At 39.4% G+C, this 21,764-nt stretch overlaps 1 pseudogene; it reads right to left on the reverse strand.

Moving 5' to 3' along the window:
- Positions 1-2,701: 2,701 nt before the first annotated feature.
- On the reverse strand, positions 2,702-14,744 carry LOC110871781 (annotated as a pseudogene).
- Positions 14,745-21,764: the final 7,020 nt, after the last annotated feature.

Below are 21,764 nucleotides of genomic sequence, written 5' to 3' on the forward strand. Positions count from 1 at the left end.
GCTAACATCTCCAATGCGACATCTTTCAAACGTCATATCATATGACACATCATAGTTTCACCCATATCTCAAAAACACATATTTTCCCTCCAATATGTTACTTTCACTTTCAAATGCCATTTTATTTCCACATGCTTGATTTTTACTTGTATATGTATCATAAAACTAATTTAGTAATTTGTTTAAACAAATTACTTTTTTTATATTCTTGTTACTTGAAATAATATAATGTATATAAATGTTAAAAGTTAGATAAATTTTAAAAATAATTCACATATGTTGTAGCAAGCCATCTCCGAGAATGATTAAAAAAATTTGGGCCTCGGGCGAGACAAAAAGGTGGACCCACTTCTTATAATATAAACTATATTAAAAAACTACAATACGACGATAATTATAATAACTTAGACGTAAGAAGTAATGCAATAAAATAATTGAACTTGTTTAAGCAAATCATGTGGCTCTCATAGCGTTTATGAACAAGTAGCAAGATTTACTAATTTCATAAATATGGAGCAACATATGAGTATAAAACTCTAGTATTATGGGCAACTTAATTAAGGTGCTGTTTGTTTTTTCTGCGAGAAAAGGTCTGCAGTCTGCGGACCACATCTGCAGGCATCTGCAGAAGAAGAGGTGGACCAAAGGTCTGCAGTCTGCAAGGAGAAGATGGTTTGTTTTTTTTTATATAACATCTTCACACACACTTTACACACACACACCTCTGTTCTCTCTCTGCATCATCACCGCCACAACCATCCACCACCACCCACCCACCCACCCCCGTCGCAACCACCACCCCCATCACAACCACCCACCCCCAGATCTTTCTCCTCCCTCGATCTCTCTCTCTCTGCCTTCAACATCACCACCATCAAGCACCACCGCAAACCCACCACCACCACCGTCACCACTACACCACCGCCACCACCGCCACCACCGTCACCACTACATCTCCGATTTGGTGTTCGATTTGGGGTTTTTTGATGTGAGGGAGAGAGATCGAGGGAGGAGAGAGATCCAGAGAGAGAGAGAGATCCAGAGAGAGAGAGAGATCCAGAGAGAGAAAGATCTAGAGAGAGAGAGTTCGAGGAGAGAGAGAGAGAGACGGCGGTGTAGGCGGTGGTTGTGGTTCCTGTGATGATGATGACGGCGCTTTTGATGGTGGAGGTGATTGGGGTGTCGGGTGGAGGAGAGAGAGGTGTCGGAGCTGGAGGTGGTGGCGGAGCAGGGGTGGGAGGTGGTGGCGGAGTGGGTCTGGTGGCAGAAGAGGTCTGGAGGGAGAAGAGGAGAAGGTGAGAAGAGGTGTGAAGACCTTTGAAGACAAGCTTGAATGTCTGTTTGAAGCAGACCTCTCGCAGACCTTTTTTAATGAAAGGTCTGCGAGAAAACAAACAAGCTGCAGACCACAAAGGTCTGCGTGCGTCTGCGCGGCGCAGACACAAGACATCAGGAAGACCTTCTAGGAAAAAACAAACAGCACCTTAATGTATAAAAAATAGAATGTGAAAAACTGCATAACAAACAAAAATTTATGAAACCAAGAAATAAAAACAAAAAAGTCGGGCCAACCTGCCAGCTACAAAAAATAAAAAACAAAGGTAGAAATAATGGCAAAACCAAGAATCAAACACAAAACCTTTGAAAGGAAACTCAAATTCCAACCAACTGGAATACTCGTTGTTATATTATATTGTACAGCCCCTTATTATTTATATAATGTATACAAACAAAATTTTAGATTTTGGGCCTCGGCAATCGACCGGGCTACCCAGCCCGATATCGGGCCTGTGTTGTAGGTTAATATTGACCGGTATAATAGTCGAGTCACTAGATCCGTGTCGACGATGTAGATCGATATCAACGGGTCATTAGGAAGTTTATTATATAGTCACATGTTTTACTAATTCAACGGGTGTTAGTTTTTGCTGATTTAGTCAAAGTTGTTGGTTAGTGGTTTAAGTTGGGAGGGTTTCTTTTTTTTATGTTCATGTTGGATGTGTCTATAGAATGAAAAACTTGCATGAATGAAAGCAAGGCATAAACAGAAAGACAAACATCAAATACAAGCAGAGAATCAAATGAAAAGAAAATTATTAAATGAACTAAAAGAAGAAATGACATATTGGTAAAATACTAATTCATTTATGATTCATTTTATTAGTTTTTCGCTCTTTAGTTAATTAGTCAACTAATCATTAGTAATCCTACATATAATCTACAAAACCTACACATATCAAAATTTTCCTACATATACCCAGCACATTATAGAATTTTATCATCCACACGTCGAAATTTATCCTACACACCTCGAAATATATCCTACACAACTTGTAATTTATCTTATACACCTAGTAATTTATTCTACACTTTAAATTAAGTTGTTTTTTTTAATTTGAAAAAAGTATATATTCTGAAAAGAAGTTACAAATTTAATTTAGTTAGTTATTAAAGAGAAAGAATACAAATTAATGATCTATGTAAGTTTACCAATATATCTTTATATTAAAATTAAATTCAAATATTAAATAAAGTAAAATAAATCATTTTTATTGGTTGAAACTTCTTTTTTTCTTCTTATAAAAAATTTTCTTCTCATTTAAACCCTCCTCAAATACAAATATCTTTAACGTACAAACTGAATGTTTTCCTGAAAAATAGTTTTGATGATTACCCTACGAGTATAATAATTACGAAAATATCACCACGTTTCTTTTCCTTTTTCATGCCTTTCGTTTTGTACGTTAAGCATACTTATACGTGCTCTAAACAGAAAATCCCTTACATGAATTTTGGATCTAGTTTTCGGATCTAGAAGGTTCTGTATTGATATCCATTGCTCTTTGAAACCAGAGCCAGCATTAATGATATACATTCGACCAAGGGTCTGCATAGTTCATTTCCATCAAGAAAGTACCAAATATCAAATATTTTATCTGAAAAAGGTTATGAAATAAGAATAGAAGAACTAAATAGATTAAGATAAATAGCAAACTCATTTATAAAAACAATAGAAGGATGGCAAGTAGGATGTAAAGAAGCCCATGGGCTCACCACGTAAAAATCGTAATGGGCCTGATTCTTTCAATAGTTATAAGATATCATGAAACTTTGATTCTGTATCATTCTAAAACATACCTCAGGGTACGTAGTAGTCATTATCAATTTGTTGCAACTTCTTTATAACCTCAATAGCAGACCTTGTTAGGTTCTTCAAACCCTATCACACATGAAACACAAATCGCCAAAAGAAAAACATTATATAAATCTGATACATTCCTAAGCTTATATGGAGATTAATTAATTAATTAATAATATTGATCATACCAAGCCATTAACATCTAGAATTGTTGTACCACAAGCAGTGGCGAAACTTGAAAAAAAAAAGTTCGGGGGTCGAAAGGTAACGGACCTAAAAAAACAGGGGTCGGGTCGGGTCAAACATTAATATCAAATAAAAAAACATTCTCAAACATTAAAACGTAAACGTTGTTTAACAAACAAATGAACAAAGACACCAAAACATTAAAAAGGAGAGAGGAAGGTGGTTACCGGGCTCTCCTAAATTTCAAACTCTAATAGTTACAGAAAGATTCAACAAGTTTAGGGCAAAAAATCGGAACAATTTCACCCCTAATTTCAACCCAAATCACATAAATTGAAGCCCTAAATTAAACCCATGGTTGTAGAACAAGGTTTCCAAGTCCGGGTACTCTCCGAGTAATCACTCCAAGGTAGGCTGGCGAGGCGACTTTCTTCAACTCCGCCTAATTACTCGGAATCAATCAAACGCAGTCAACCTCGACCAGAATCAGATCAAATAGGTCAACTTAGGCCAAGTCTGACTTAAAAAGTTATCAAAACAAATTTTTATTCCTATCATATTAAAGAATGATTATCATTTTCATGGAATTTTTTTTTTATAATTACTAGTGAATTAATATTATTTGCCATATATTTAATTTCTAAAAACTAATTTATTTATAATTTAGCATGTCCAAGTACTCCCTGAGTACTCTTAACTCCCCGCTCGACCGACTAGGGAGTGGGGACTTAATGTTAACCTCGACCAGAATCAGATCAAATAGGTCAACTTAGGCCAAGTCTGACTTAAAAAATTATCAAAACAAATTTTTATTCCTATCATATTAAAGAATGATTATCATTTTCACGGATTTTTTTTTATAATTACTAGTGAATTAATGTTATTTGCCATATATTTAATTTCTAAAAACTAATTTATTTATAATTTAGCATGTCCGAGTACTCCCTGAGTACTCTTAACTCCCCGCTCGACCGACTAGGGAGCGCCAAGCGACTTTTGCAACCATGATTAAACCTAAAGATAAAAAACACATACCTTGAAGATTGAAGAAGTCGAACAAGACCACAAGCAGCGTAACCCTTCTGTTCTTCTGTTCCTCGTCTCCTCGAAGTCGAACAACACCACCAACCGTCAAGCCCCTTCTGTTCTCAGCTGAATGACGTTGGTTTTTTTTTTTTTTTATTGTTCGTAATCCCTAAATCCACCGATTTGCGTTTTTTTTTATACAATGATAGGTTGGGCTTTTAATTTGGGCTTTATATAATGATTTTTGGGCTATAATAAACAGAACAATCTGATTTGGACTCAATAGATCTGATTTTTGGTTTTTTTTTAAATATTTTATTTGGGCTATTTAAATAACTTTTTTATAAAACCGGAGGGTCGAAAACGTATATACCTATAAAAATTTTAAAACCGGAGGGTCGAAAACGTATATACCTAAAAATTTCTATACGAAAAGTATATATGTAACACTACTACGCGAAAAGTTCGAGGGGGTCAGGCGCCTCTCCCCACCCCTTTAATCCTGGGGCCCTGGGTCGGGTCGGGTCAAACATTAATATCAAATAAAAAACATTCTCAAACATTAAAACGTAAACATTCTTTAATAAACAAATGAACAAAGACACCAAAACATTAAAAAGGAGAGAGGAAGGTGGGTACCGGGTTCTCCTAAATTTCAAACTCAAATAGTTTCAGAAAGATTTAACAAGTTTAGGACAAAAAATCAGACCAATTTCACCCCTAATTTCAACCTAAATCACATAAATTGAAGCCCTAAATTAAACCTAAAGATAAAAAAACACATACCTTAAAGATTGAAGAAGTCGAACAAGACCACAAGCAGCGCAGCCCTTCTGTTCTTCTGTTCCTCGTCTCCTCGAAGTCGAACAACACCACCAGCCGTCCAGTGTAACACCCCGTGTTTCGGAAGTCAAAGTCAAAGTCAAGATTGAAGTCAAAGGAAGAAAAGATTTCCAATTGAGATCTGTCACTCCTTGCTCAATTCCTGTTTTGATTTCTTTGACTTGTAGTTAGTCTTTTTATGTTTTTACGTTAGTTGTATTATGTGGAGTATTTATTAATAATCGAGTTTTATTCGCTATTTATCGATGTTTACCGTGTGTTTTATCGCTTTATCGCTTATCGCAATCGCGCTCGCAACTTGAATTAAGTGTTTGGATATTGTTTTACGTGTGTGTGTGCCTCTTATGTGTTACTTGTGCGTGTTTATTTATGTTAGGTTGTGGTAATCGATCGAAACGCAATCGAAACGCTATCGCAATCGAATCGCAATCGCTAAATACAAGTTATTTAGGATGATTGTATGTTAGATATAGTAGTTGGGATTAAAAGTAATTTGAATAGGAAACTCCATCGCATCGCAACGCTCGTCTCGCGAATCGGAACTGCAAAAGTCGTCGCACTGTGCATTTGGATCGAGTGGCTAGCCGACCGAACGGCCACCCGATCGAGGTGCCGCTCGATCGAGCAGCCACCCGACCAGGTTGCCTACTCGATCGACCAACCTCTATCTCCCCTTTACTTTTATGGAAACCCTATAGATACCCCTGTCAACATCACAAACTTACCTCTTTTGCTCACTTGTCCGACCAAGCGCTCCAACCTCACCTTTTCTTCGATTTCACGCGATTCCGGTAAGATCTCATTCTGAATCTTGTACTTTGTTTATCTACACGCATCCTACACCTTTCTATCTTTTGAATCTTAACTTTTAACCGTGAAATCACTAGATTTGAGGTGTTCTAGGATGATGTCATCATGGTGTTCTTATGAGCTTCATGTTTTGGCTTCAGTCCACCAAGAACAACTTAGATCTAACCGATTTCCACAAAAATAAACAAAGATCTTGCATAGATCTAAACATATTCATGGTGAAGAAGGATTGAAAGATGGTTTCTAACTTTCTTTTAACTCTTTTACACTCAATGCACTCAAAACCGATAGAATCAGATCTAGTTCTGACCTCTACTCGTTCTTAGTGTTGTGTTAGTTCAAGATCTGGATTCTAGCCACGAGAGCACCGATTTCGGGTTAACCAAGAACAACCCTCTTGAACCGGTTAACTGGTTGAACTTGGGTGATTCCTGTTCGATCGGGCTACTGGGGTCAAGATGGAGTTCTGTTGATCAGCACGTTGTCACACCGTCTCGATAAAACTACAAAACTATCAAAAAAACCAAGGAGGAAGACGATCAGGCCAACCAGAACAGAGTGTCGACAGTCCGATCGGATTGTCACCCGATCGGGTTACCACCCGATCGGCTTGCACCTTGTGCCCCACACTTAACTATTATTTCATCATTTCAAGTTTAAGCATCGAACGAATTGCTAGCATCGAACGAATTGCTGTCCGATCGGACTACCACTCGATCGGATTGCCACTTCGACCATGTGATGTTTGACTCCAACACTTAAACAATTTTCAACATGTTCAATCAAACGGATTGCCACCTGATCGGACCACAATCCGATCGAGTGACAAACTGCTGTGAACTTGTTCTCACTAAGTGTCCAACCTACCGAATTATCGCCCGATCGAACGGTCGTTCGATCGATCGACCTGAAGGGTAGAGACACTTCTGTGTTCTCTTAATGCTACAACAAAAACTTCAAAAGTCAAGCCATCATACACAAACACATCCTTCTCAAAGGAAGACACAATCCACTCGAAAGGTCACCCGATCAGATGACCATCCGAGCGGATTGCCACCCGATCGATCAGGCTACCCGATCGGACTGCCATCCGATCGGAGTACCATCCGATCCTTGACACTTCACCCCATTTACGTATCGCTTTTCGTTATGCTATCGTTCTGATCATGCTAATCTCACTCTAAGCGCTCCCTTCAATCCATCATCACTGTGAGTATACTCGAACCCTTTTTGCTTTCGCACTTTTGGGTGTTACATACGTTACCTATATTCAAATCACATCAATCACACAATGCAACACTATTTCAACGCTAACCGTTACTGCATGTTATACGTGGCTTAATGAATGCTTGTTTGTTATGTTTACACATGGAATGTTGTCTACCTGCCTTAGCAATGATAGTACTATAGTTTGGACTCAGCACCTGTTCACTCAGGGGTTGTTAAGGACAATTAAATACATGGGTCACAGGGGTGATCATGCATTATGAACTGCCTTGGGCAGTCAACCCGCAGTCATTGGTATCGATAGGTTCATGTCGATAACTAACATGCCTCGTTTTACACTGTGTACGTGCTGGTTATGCGTAATCGATTTCGAACTCTATTATATCTATTAAACTTGTATGCTCACCTTTACACTATGTGTATTGACTTTTACTTTAACGTATGTGATAGGTGCTTAGGATGCTTATATGCTTTGCTTGCTGTGAAATCGAGGCTAGGAAAGGTCTAGAAACAAATAAACAATTGTCTGTATTTTGAAATCTGAGTGGTCGGAACAGAACAATTTGACTAGATCTTGTTTGTAATAATTATGTTATCTTTTATGACATGGTATGGGACGTGTTGCTTTAAATAATTGGTAATCATAGTTGTTATGGAAACTTCTGGACAATCTGTTTCGCTCAGTGCCGCGCCCCGATGATTCCGCCATCAGTTGGGATGTGACAGATTGGTATCAGAGCCATAACTATAGGGAATTAGGCAAGACTCGACCTAGTCTGGGTCGATGTCTTAGAAACGACCTAGTCTATAGTTAGGTACCAACAGACCGACTTGTGCAAATCCTTAAGGGTTTTGTACGAGCTTGCTTGCTATATCTCGTTATTCTCGCCTATGCTACACTATCACTGCACTCTAATTTTCGAAAATGAACGAGTGAATAAGTCGAGATTAGGTGTGAAAACTGCAAACTCTCGACTAAATTGATTGTTCGACCCATAATTTTTATCTATAAACACGACAATTTGCGTTGAATCAGGAGTGAAATCCGTACTTTAACGCAGATTATCGTCTCTACTTTTATCAAAACAGGAACAAAGTTGTTAAGTTAGCGGTGAAACCCGAACCTTGACGACTTATTCCGCCTTATTTTGTTCTACAAAACTCTCACCAAAGTCTCGACGGACTCCAACGACTTGAAGTCACACGGTAACTGGAAGGATGTGCCATTCGCCCAGATTCGAGGCGAGAAGAAGGTCGAAGTGTACTGCAGGTCCTTGTGAATGAATAGTCGAATCACTTTGGGTAGTCAAAGTCTATCGAGCCTGAGACAATCTATTTCTCGATTTTTATGTGTTTCGATTATGAGCTCGCTACTGCCGACTCTGATATTTGTTGATTTTATGTGTTTTATGTGATTTATCTGTTTATGTGTTACGATTTTGGTGATTTATTCGCTTTTCGCTCCTTGCTTTGATCGACACACACGACTCACACTGCACATCTATCTCAAACGCTGACAAATCGCTACTATTTGTGGAGCCATCTTACGCCATGTTGCTCGATGTATTCGATAATCGCAATCGCTGAACTCGAACGCTCGCGAACTTTGAAGGATAGGTTTCTGTATTCTGACTACCTCTATATGCTTCTAGGAGAATTATGTGCATATATGCTTCTGTGTTTCTGTGCCTTACGTGCTTACGTGCTTCTGTGCTTATGAGAATCTGTGATTATGTGCCTATGTGTTACGTGATTATACGTGTACCTGAGCTTTAATAGTATTAAGCTTGTGAGGTGGGATTCGATTATCTTGTGTTTGAGTCCTATGGCGATGTCTGTTGCAGACAATGTCGTCATCTGGATCTCGCGCTACCCGCACTGCTCGCCAAAACCAGAAAGACAAACGCCTCGCTGCTCTCGTCGCCAAGCAAATGGCAAAAGCTGTTCCTCAGATCGTGAGTGAACTGTACGAGAACATGATCAAATCATCTGAAGAGTCCAGGACTGAAACCCCTAAAGCTGCTTTTAGCTTCAAGCAGTTCAAGGCATGCGGACCGAAAGAATTCACTGGCGAAGAAGGCCCTACGGCTTTTTTCCAATGGTTCGATTCGATCGAGGTCACCCTGCGTCAGAGTGGATGTCCTGACAATCTCCGCACTCTGAATGCTACCGGCATCTTCTAGTCCCGCGCTTTAGACTGGTGGACGGCCGAGAGAAACAAACGCGGAAACGACGCAGCTTATGGTCTGTCATGGGACGAGTTGAAGAACGTCATGCTCGAAGAGTTCTGCCCTCCCCATGAGCGCCAAAAGTTGGAGGACGAATTCTGGCACATTAAGCCGAATGATGGTGACAACGCTGCTCTAACTGCTCGCTTCAAGCAGCTCAGTATTATCTGCCCTGATCAAGCCAAGACTGCTGACATGACGATCAAGAAGTACATTCGAACTCTGCCAGACTGTGTTGCAGATTTTGTGCATGCTTCAAAGACAGCAACAATCGAGGAAACCTACCTGTTTGCCGCTGAAATCAATGACAAGCGAGTCAAAGCTGGTTTTTGGGATAAAGCTTCGAAGAACCTGCACCAAGCTACCACCGCACCAACCACTGACACCGCCGCCGCCTCTCAGTCATCGAAGTCTTCTCGCCGCAAGAGTAAGAACAACAACAGCAGCTCCAGCAACAAGAACTGTGCTGTCACAACCACCGCTGCTCCACTCCAAGCCGTACTGGCTCAGCAGCAGTCTCAGCACCGATCAGCTCCAAGACCAGTTACCTATTCATCGCCTGCAAAGCGTGCATACACTGGCCCCCACCCTGCCTGCCCGACATGCACCTACCATCACCCGGTGGGAATCGCCTGCAGATTTTGCGTACACTGCAATATGTATGGCCATTTCACCACCAATTGTCAAACCGGCCCCCGCAACACCGCAGCGCCCGCTCCTGCTCAACAAGCTCTTCTCACTGCTCCTCAAGGCCAACAAGCGGCTCAGGCACCCGCGGTCAACGCCAGATTCTGCTTCCCGTGTGGTGATCCCAACCATTTCGCGAACACGTGCCCGAATAGGGTTGTGAAACAAGAGCCTCAGCAGCAGCAGCCTCAGTAACAGCAACAGCAGCAGCAGCAACAGCCTCAATAGCAACAACAACAAGCCGCCTACGCCAGAACTTTCAACATCAATGTGCGCCAGGCCCAGGCCGACAATAATGTGGTTAATTGTACGTTTCTCGTGAACGGTATTTATGCTTCGTGTTTGTTTGATACTGGAGCCGATAACTGTTTTGTATCTTTTGAATTCGAGAAGCTCCTTAATCGTAAGCGCTCCCATCTACCCTCGACGTTCAATGTTGAAGTCGCCACCGGAAGAACCGTCGCTGTCAATTCTGTTCTTCATGATTGTACTCTTGAGCTCAACAATCACATTTCCCGACTGATCTCATTCCGATGCAGCTCGGAAGTTTTGACATCATAGTAGGCATGGACTTTCTTCGCGAAAACCATGCTGAAGTTGTGTGCTTTGATAAGATGATTTGATTTTCGCTCGCTAATGGTGATTTGTTATGTGTTTATGGTGAAACTTCTTCGAAAGGTCTTAAGCTCATGTCATGTGTCCAAGCTAGCAAGTATCTCCGCAAGGAATACAGAGCTTTCTTGGCCAATATTGTAGTAGCGGAGAAGGAAAAGAAAGGAAAGACAGAAGTGAAAGATGTCCCTGTGGTTCGTGAATTTCCTAATGTGTTTCCTGATGATCTTCCAGGTCTTCCGCCAAGTCGTGATATCGACTTTCCTATCGACCTCATTCCTTGAGCAAACCCTGTTGCTAAAGCTCCTTATCGACTCGCTCCATCCGAAATGCGTGAACTCTCGAGTCAGCTCCAGGAAATACTTGATAAAGGCTTTATTCGCCCGAGCACCTCTCCATGGGGCGCGCCAGTCCTTTTCGTCAAAAAGAAGGATGGGTCGTTCAGGATGTGCATCGACTATCGAGAATTGAATAAGCTAACAATCAAGAATCGCTATACCCTGCCTCGGATTGATGATTTGTTTGACCAGCTACAAGGTGCCTCATGTTTCTCGAAGATCGATCTACGTTCAGGCTGTCACCAGTTACGCATCCAAGAGGAGGATATACCCAAAACCGCTTTCCGCACTCGATACGGCCACTATCAGTTCGTTGTTATGCCTTTTGGTTTAACCAACGCACCCGCGGTTTTCTTGGATCTGATGAATCGCGTGTGTAAACCATTTCTCGAACGCTTCGTCATTGTGTTCATCGATGATATCATGATCTATTCAAGGTCGAAAGCCGAACACGCGCAGCATCTACGTTTGGTTCTCGAGCTACTCCAGGGGAATCGACTCTATGCTAAGTTCTCCAAGTGTGAATTTTGGCTGGAGGAGGTTCAATTCCTCGGTCACATTGTCAATAGTCAAGGTATTCATGTCGATCCCACGAAGATTGAAGCAGTTAAGAGTTGGGTTACGCTGAAGAACCCGTCTGAAGTCCGTTCTTTCCTCGGACTAGCGGGCTATTATCGTCGATTTATCGAAGGATTCTCTAAAATCGCCGTGTCGCTTACCTCTCTCACACATAAAGACAGATCCTTTGTTTGGGGAACTGAACAAGAGTCTGCTTTCCAAACCCTCAAGAACATGCTTTGCAATGCTCCCGTCCTTGCTCTGCCCGACGAAAACGATAACTTCATTGTCTATTGCGATGCCTCGAACCTTGGACTTGGTTGTGTTCTTATGCAACGAGACAAGGTTATCGCTTACGCGTCTCGACAGCTCAAGATCCACGAGAAGAACTATACAACCCATGACCTCGAGCTAGGCACAGTTGTTTTTGCATTGAAGATTTGGCGACACTACCTTTACGGTACAAAGTGTACGGTCTTCACCGACCATAGGAGCCTACAACACATCTTCAGCCAGAAAGAACTTAATCTGCGTCAACGCCGATGGGTAGAACTTCTCAACGATTACGACTGTGAGATTCGTTATCACCCTGGCAAAGCAAATGTCGTTGCCGACGCTCTAAGCCGACGAAGCTATCTGCATAGTACCCACAATGTTCCAGCCCAGCATTATCTCGAGTCTCTCGTCCGCGAAGCCCAGCATGCATGCTTTACTGAGCGTTCTTTGATGAAGGAAAGAATTCATCACGATGGAGCTCAGCTAGTGAATAAATCGAATGGGATATTCCATTATCTGGACCGAATTTGGATCCCCAAGCGGAACGATTTGCGACAAATTCTGATGGACGAAGCCCACAAATCACGATATTCTATTCATCCCGGTACCGATAAAATGTACCAGGACCTTCGCTACAAGTACTGGTGGCCGGGCATGAAGAGAGATATCGCCCTCTACGTTGGAAGGTGTCTGACTTGTTCGAAAGTCAAGGCCAAGCACCAAAGACCTTCTAGCTTACTTGAACAACCCGTGATCCCGATGTGGAAATGGGAAAGTATAGCCATGGACTTCATAACCAAACTCCCACGTACAACCGCAGGTCACGATAGTATCTGGGTTATCGTCGATAGTTTGACCAAATCAGCTCACTTCCTGCCAAATCAGCTCACTGGTTTATTTATTGTTCGTAATCCCCAAATCCACCGACTTGTGTATTTTTTGATACAATGTTAGGTTGGGCTTTTAATTTGGGCTTTATATAATGATTTTTGGGCTATATAACAATCTGAGTTGGACTCAATAGATCTGATTTTGGGTTTTTTTTTGTTAAATATTTTATTTGGGCTATAAAAATAATTTTTTTATAAAACCGTGGGGTCGAAAACATATATACCTATTTTTTTTAAACCGGGGGGTCGAAAACGTATATACCAAAAAAAATTCTATACGAAAAGTATGTACGTAACACTACTGCGTGAAAAGTTCGGGTGGGTCGGGTGGGTCGGGCGCCCCTTCCCGCCCCTTCAATCCTGCGCCCTGACCACAAGTGATTCACCTTTTTTAGCAACAGAACACGCTGGAAACCGAATGGCAGTTGTTTTCTCAAATTCCTGCACATGATACTTTATCTAATGTTGTGACTAACGTCACCTTATTTGGATCAGATTTTCCTAACAATTCTATATAAATTGGCCTTCCCTCTTTATCTACACCATGATAACCTTGAGGATAGTGTTGTAGAACTTCGTTTAATTCGTCGAGCTTAAAATCCTGTTATAACGTCAAGAGTAAAACTTCTAAGAATCATTTTGTAAACCCATAGAGTGTTGTTTGATGATGATACCTCCAAAATACTGTCTGTGCCAAAGGCTTTCCTCCATTGAAGCATGTTAACCCACATATGTTTTGATTTTTCAATTTCAAAATTCCGAGCTTTTAAAAACCTACAAGACATGACATTTGGAATATCAATATTAATCTAGTAACCCAATTAATTAAAAATAATCATTTGAGATAACCAACTTTAAAAAAAAAAATTAATAATATTACCTCAACAATGTAAAATAATCATCATGTTTTTGTGGAAGTAAATCTTCTTCTTCTAGCACTTGTCGAAATTTTTCGACTGCATTTACCTCTTCCGGATCCGGCACATTCTCGATTGGAATGAACATGTGGTTGCTGTTTTTGTTCCTGCTTTTTATCCTTAGAGAGCTCTGAAGTCTGTTTGCTGCCTTCTTTAATGTCCCCATTATACTCTTCTTATCTTCTGAAGAGATTTCAATATCTGATATCTGTTCATTACATCCATAATAAAAAGAGGATCCATCCCAGCCGGCAAAACCAATTTTATATAACCAACTGCATTTTATGGGTAAACGAGTCAAGCCGCTCAAGAGCTACATGAGATCGGCTCGCAAAAAGTTCAAATAAGCTTGTTTAATGAACGAGTCTGAGTTCACTTATCAAGCTGGACCGAAGACTATAATTTATATATTCGTTTATTTATTATATCAAAAATATATTTATATAAGAAATATTATCATATATAAAATTATGAAAGAAATGTTGGTTAATATCGTTAGTTAATGCTTAAAGTGTAACTATTGTAAATAATAGAGTTAGATAAAGTGTTATAACAAAGTTACCGGCCATCATTTGTAAAAGGGTCCGTTCATTGAAGAAATCGTTCGTTCTTCATAGATTGTGTTTATGCAAGTTTATTTTTCACAATCATGTGGGTTAATCGGTCCATTAGGGCCATCAAGAAAAACTGTGTAAGCCAATTAATAAATAATAAACGAGCATAGCCTAACTCAAACTCAAAAAGCTACTCACAAGCTAAACTAAAGCTTTAAAAAATACAGCCCAACCCAAACCCCTAGTTCTTGGTTTCAGTTTCTGTTAATCTGGAGAGCTACGACGCTGGATTAACTGAAACTAAAGAACTATGGCAAAACCCTAATCCAGAAATCCTGCATGGATGTGAAACTAAACTAGCTGTAACTCAACAAAAACACTTAGATTAAAAAAAATAATAATAAAATAAAACTAACAATTATGCGGAACAACTCGTTCGTCAGCATTAGACATGTCGGAAAACGTTTGCACCGGCGTTCACGGTCGCCGTTGGTGAAAAACTCTGCAACGCCGATGGTGGCTCTGAATGTTACTTGTAAATTATAATGTTGTATGTGTTTTACGTGACAGGAACCTTTGCGAGATTACATTTGTTATACCTTTATATTATTTTGTAATTAATAATAGAGTAAACTTTCGTTTTCCTCCCTATGTTTTGGCCACTTTAATAGTTTTGCCCAAAACCTTTAAAATAGGCATTTTTCTCCAATAGTTTGCTATAGTTTTTCCATTTTGCTCCCCGCCGCTAACTCCATCCATAATGTCTATTAACTAGAAGGACATTTTGGTAATTTTAAAAATAAAAGGAAGGGCATTTTAGTTATTCAGTTATAAAGATATTTATATATTATATCATATTCATCTTCACTCTACACACTATCTTCTCTCTCTACATCAATTCATCTTTTTTCATCCGGTCCCTTTTTCTCAACCCTAGGTACCAGTGTACCACCACCAGCCACAAAACCACAACCACCTCATGCTACCATCACCAGCCAGCCACCAGTACCTACCGGCTGATGATTATTCATGGAAAAAGTACGGAAGGAAAGAGGATCGACGGTTCACCAAACCCTAGGTACTCATTCATCAAATAAACTTGAATTACACACATTATATTACTGATTTATACTCGATAATTGTCGATAAATCGAAAATATATGCATATATTGATTTGAAGTTGTGATGTACGCCGGAGAACACGTTCACCGGCGGGATGCGGTGGAGATAGTGACAAGTTTGACCGGCTGGTCACGGCGGCGGAGACGGTGGGGAATGGTGGTGGACCGGAATTTGGGATGAGTGGAGAGACGATGGAGATTGAGACGGGGATGAAGCAGGTAGGTAGGGTTAGGGTTTTGAAGATATTTACTCATAGAGTTGAGAGTGGAGTGAATTGTGGTGTGGTGATTGAGGTATCTGTGTTAGGGCTACATTGTTATTTAGTGTTAAGAGTAATTGCTGATGTTTTTTGTTGATGAATTATGTCTTGGTTTCGGTTTGAATTGGAATTGAAAACTTAATTGTATATAGTGATTGGATCTAGAACTGGAACTGGAACTGATTGTGGTTTAGATTAAGAATATGGTTTTAGTTTCTACTTAAATTGAACTGGATATTGTTTGTTTCATAGATCTGTGCATTGATGACTTGTACTATTTTTGAAGATGTTGGTTTCAGAATTCAGATTGCAGGGCATGAAGACGACGATAGAAGATGCCATTGAAGTTAGGGTTTTGAAGGCGATGAAGAAGAAGATGGAATGGGGAAGCAGATAGTGGGTTGTTAGGGTTTTAAATGTAATTTATTAATCAGGGTTGGGAAAAGACATAACTACCCTCAGGGTGTTTTGCACGTGACAGGGTTTAACAGTTAAAATGGATGGCGTTTAAGGGCGGGGAGCAAAATCATGAAGGCCTTCATAGATCAGGGAGTAAAATGGCTATTTTAAAAGGTTTAGAACAAAACCGTAAAAGTGACCAAATCATAGAGAGCAAAACGGAAGTTTACTCTTATTAATAATTATTTATTTACGTGAATGTTGCAACAAAACTAAAGTATTAAATAGTAAATAAAATTCTAAAGGGGGGTTTTCCCACCAGGGGGATTTATTGGTTTTAGTTCTTAATTGATGTATCTGTATTATTGCTTAGTGGATATGAATATAATCAATTAGTTGCTGGTGGCATAATAATACTCTAGTGGTACGTGAGTGATCAAAATTTATCGTTCAAAATAAATTAATAAATAAATAAAAATAAATTTCTACAAATTGTTTATTTTTTAACATAATTTAGAATTTTCATGACGGATTTTTTTTCTTATTTTAGTGTACTTTGGTCATATTTTTATTAGAGTTTTACACGAGAATTATTAAAATTTGAAGAGTTTATTATTTTAGGAAACTAAATTCGAATATAATATTCTTTATTAGATGAGGTCGAGTGTAAGCAACTTATTATGAGGGTGAGATAATAAGAATATGCGCATGCCGAAGAGCATCTTTGATTGACAGTTTTTTTGTTAGTTTATTTCCTAGTATCATATTCGAATTTATTATTACTATTACTACTACTTTATTTTTTGAACGGGCATCATAATAAACTCGATCACTCTTGGGACACCAACTAAACTAAATGGAGTACTTGAAAATAACCCGGGTCCACCATCAATTCCGAGAAAAGCCCGGTAACCCACCCGCACGTAGGCACGATGGTGAAATTAGCGATGAAAAAAACCTGTTTGGCTGAAGGATCAAACTCATAATTCCCAGGGTCTCCTATTATTGTCCATCAGTGTCTAACTATGCACCAAGTGAAAATTGAACTTGTATCTTCCAAGAGAAATATAAGCTTTCTACTGCTACTATATTTATTATTGTTATTATTATTGTTTCTCTATACCGTAAAAATAGAAAGAATAATCATGAAGTTGGAAAACTATTTGAAATGTTATTTGTGAATTGAGCGTTTCAAAATATGTTATGTGATACCAAATAATTTGAGCTAAATAAATGCGTAGATTGGTGATATTAGTTATTCATACAACTTACACCTAAAAAGGACACGAAATAAACCGGGAATATTATGAAAGAATCCACATCCCTAATCAAATGGTTATGGGTTTAAGTCTTCCAGGATGTAGTTATGACGATTTTATTCTGGAAAAATAGGGTAAACCACCTATGACGATTAGCTAATGTGTCATGATAAGTCATTTTTTTTGTCTATTTTTTATGGGTTTCGGCCACACAGACCGAATAGGCGACTCCTGCCCAATGAGCTTGATTTTGCCATATTTTTTTAAGTTTCCTTATTGAGCCCTTTTGAACTACAAAGTGTGTGTTAAAATATTTTAACGTGATGTATTTTATAGATGATTTGAGGTCCAAGTTTTCTATGGATTGACCAAGTAAAAGTAATTTAGAAATTAATTTACATCGAGATAGATAGATTGTAAACGGTCAACAAGTTGCGTCTCTATCTCTTTTTAAATAGCAAAAACTAAGTTTTTTAAAAACTACGTCCATAGATTTCGGGGTCATAACATTACTATGCATGACCCTTTGAACTCGACTAAGTAGGTCCACAGCCTCTGGTGCTAGGAAACAGTGGCGGAGCTTGACCAAAAGCTTCGAGGGGGCGTAAAGTGATGAGACCCAATTTTTTTTCCTATCGTTATGTTTCGGGTCAGGTCGGCTATCGATTCGGGTCAGGTCAAATAATAATAGTTCTAAATAAAACTAAAAAATTTCACTCATTCAAAGGACCCGTCCTTACACATAAAAACGTGTGATTAAGTTTATTGTGTGGTGGGTAATCTAGGGTTAAACAAATAAGAGTTAAAATATATTTACAAAACTACCCATCACTTACATACAAAGTGGTAACAAACTTTACTTTAATTAAATTGTATAAATATTTAGGATATACAAAGTGGTAACAAACTTTACTTTAATTTATATATTGTATAAATATTTAGGAAAAATAATTAGAGGGAGGCGATCCTATATAATTTTTAAAATTTCCGGAAGAAAAATCGGAAAATATACACTTCTAACCGAAACATTGGGGTGGGCGGGTGCACCCCCGGGTAACAACTAACCTTCGCCTCTGCTAGGAAACCAAAAGTATTAAAAGCAAATGGGATAAACACGTGCTGGTTGTCAAGGCACGGTTTCTCATGTTTGGTCACTTTGCCCAAAGCAGTTGACCCACCATGAAAGCACTACCACCTTAGCCCACAGACGGGGAAACCCCTGTTAGATGAATGTTTTCCTGCTACCCATCCAAAGACCAAAATGTCGGCTGGTCTAAGGGTATATCCCTTTTCCAAAGGGTCAGTTAAGAAATTAACAGGTGCCTCTTTATTAGCAGAAATACCAGCGCGCCTGAATATATCAAAAGGACATCCCTAACAAATCATGTGGGGACTTGAACCTTAGGATCTCTCTACAATGAACTGCATGCTCCCAAAAGAATCCAAACACACCTTATGACAAAAAGGGCATATCTCATCAATTGGAAATAAATGAACCATAAGGCAATACTTAAGGATAGTACGGATGGCCTAACCTACCTATAGGTATAGCAAGAAGAAAATCGTGTGCGTATGGTGCTCATAGACACTCAAAAACGGATTTTTGTCTAACGGTCAAGTCAAACTTTACTTTAATGTCGTAGACAATTTTATTAAAAAGAGTACTCGCCAATGTATGTTGGGCTTTAGGGAGGCAGTGTCCTTATTAATGAAACCACTGAAGTCGAAGCTTGGAATCGTATTACGAAGACAAGCCAAAGCACAAACATAAGCAGAATCCATGCCACATATGTCACTGTCTCTTAATATGTGGTCCTGTAGCACCTAAGATTGGACCCTCGAGGCGACAAAAGCATCGGATGAACCCTCTACAGCCCCAAACCCCTAAACCTAATAGGTAAGGAAGCAAGTCGACACTATAAGTCTCCAAAGAAAGGACCCCCACAAACCACCAATTCCTCAATCGCCTCACGCAAACATTTGTCCAAGAACAATGTTGTATCTTCCATGTGTACAGGTTAACATGTACTCAAGTCAAAGAAAAGTTTGGCAACTCCCATACAGGATCGAACAAGAATAGTTCACTCTGTGGGTCACGTAGTTTGGGTAGAAGACGCATCAAATCCACCGCATTAGCAACTATTTTCTTTGCCAACCCACTAATAAAGCTCGTGTCTCTACTAATGCCCCCTCCCCCCAAGAAGCATAACCCCACTAACGGCCTCCCGATGTCCGAAGAAAATAACCACTCACGAACCTTGCTACCATCACAAGAAGTCTAAAATAGCTCAGTTTTCTTAATATTTAGTTCAACACCCAATGTTGGACCTGTCACCTTAGTGATGTCTAACACTTTAGCTACTTCCTCTAAATCTCCGATGACAGTCTTATCGTCAAGATACCAAGCATGAAGAAGAATCTTGCATTTGTCTCTAATCTGATGCACAAGGGGGTGCAAAACAAGAGCGAAAAGAAGTGGTCCCAATAGATCCCCTTGCTGAACTCCCATTGTAAACCAAATGTGCTCATTTCCAAGATACAATCTTGCTGGTTGCCCGTATAGAAATTCTACTCACAAAGAAATAGAAGGGCACCTCATTCTGACCTCACGAAGTAAGACTGATCTATCCACCTAATAAAAGCATTAGAAAAATTTACAGTAAGCATTGCAAGAAACCCAACAGTGTGGCGTTCATTTAAAACCATGTTGATATGAATATCAGAAAATTTCAAATATAAAAAATTATTAAAAACAAAAATAATTTGAAACTTTTTAATATAAAGTCCGATCCATTTCTATATATCAGGTTATCTTCAAAATAATAATGTTTACTTACTCTATAAAAAGGTTGTATGAAGAGTTATAGTAATTACTAGTGTTCGCTTCTATGCTATTCGTCAAAAGAGATCTTTTTTTAATAGCAATACGGAACCTTTTATTACCCAAAATCATATGGACCATAGCAAGATGCTATGAGAACCATTCACAGTACATCAAAGATTAGCAAATAATTACAATATTAATAGACAATTTGTTCATCTTCACCATGAAAACTATACCAAATAAATTCTCCCAAGAATTCAGTTGTACCTTCGATTTATGCTTCATCTATTGGAAGGATTCCTCTTCAGTGGCGGATCTAGAAAATTACTTAAGGGGCAACGTTTCAAAAAAAAAAAAATTTAACGTACTTCGTACAATGTAAACGAAACAACGATAGTAGCGCGGTAATAAATAAATTTAAACATGTACCTAAATGAGTTCTCCTCTTCGGTTTTTGAAAGCTTGAAACCGGGCCATGACATCCTCTTCTTTTACTTTACAAAAACTTTCTTTTTCGACTGCACAAATTAGAGCGTTGTTTGGACGATGATGGACTGGAGTGGCGGACGATGATGGACTGGAGTGGCGGACTGGAACGGCAGCGGCAAAAGGCGGACGAATGGACGATGATGGACTGGAGTGGCTCCTGCGCTGCTTCTTTTTTTCTTTGGTCCTGCTCCTGCTACGCTACTTCTCCTTTCTTTTTGGGCTTTGTTCAAATATTGTATTATTGGGTATGGGGTTGGGACTTGGGCTACGATAATTGGGCTTTATAAGTATTGGGTAATTAGTTTGGTGGTATAAAATTTTTTGGGCTTTCAAAAGCGGTAACATAATATTTATTAAGGGGCAACGAAATCAGAAAACGCAAAAAAAAAAAAATTACACTATCGCGGCCGAGCCAAGGGGCAACGCGGGCTACCCCTTGACATTGGGTATGTCCGCCCCTGTTCCTCTTTTATTTCTTCAATTATCTTATATATTTCGCCATTGTTTCCTCTAAATATCCTCCCATTCCTATTTTCCATATAACCCATGTTGTCAAAAGGAAAATTGCGTGCACAGCCTTCTTTCTTTTCTTCGGCCAGTTATAATCGTCTAATGCATTAAAAATCTCCCCAAGTGTTTCCCGTTGTGTAATTGTTGCTGCTTTGACCCATAAACCGATTTGGTCCCATACTCCTTTTGCCTCTCTACATTTTACTAGGCATGATCTGGCGTTTCTTCCTCCCGGTCGCATATTCTACATCTACCCGAAGGTATCGGAACTCCTCTTTCCCTTAGTTGTGTGGCTGTCGGGATCCTCCCTTTTAACGCTCTCCATACAAACATACTACACTTATGAGCGGCCCAATTGTTCCAAAAATAGTTATCCGCTGGTTCGTTTAAGTTTATATACCTTGACAATGTGTTTCTAATACTTTTAACCGAAAAAACTTGGTCTTCTTCTCCTCTCCAAATCCAGCTGTCGCTCCCCTCCGATACTCTTATTAGATTTAAGATTGCCAATAATTCCTTTGCTTGTTGTTTTTCGGCTTCTGTGCTAGGAACTCTCGACCAAGCCCAATCCCAATCCCATAGTACACCTTCACTGATCCGCTTATAACATT

This window comes from Helianthus annuus, chromosome 2 (genome assembly GCF_002127325.2).
Source record: "Helianthus annuus cultivar XRQ/B chromosome 2, HanXRQr2.0-SUNRISE, whole genome shotgun sequence".
Classification (NCBI taxonomy): domain Eukaryota; kingdom Viridiplantae; phylum Streptophyta; class Magnoliopsida; order Asterales; family Asteraceae; genus Helianthus; species Helianthus annuus.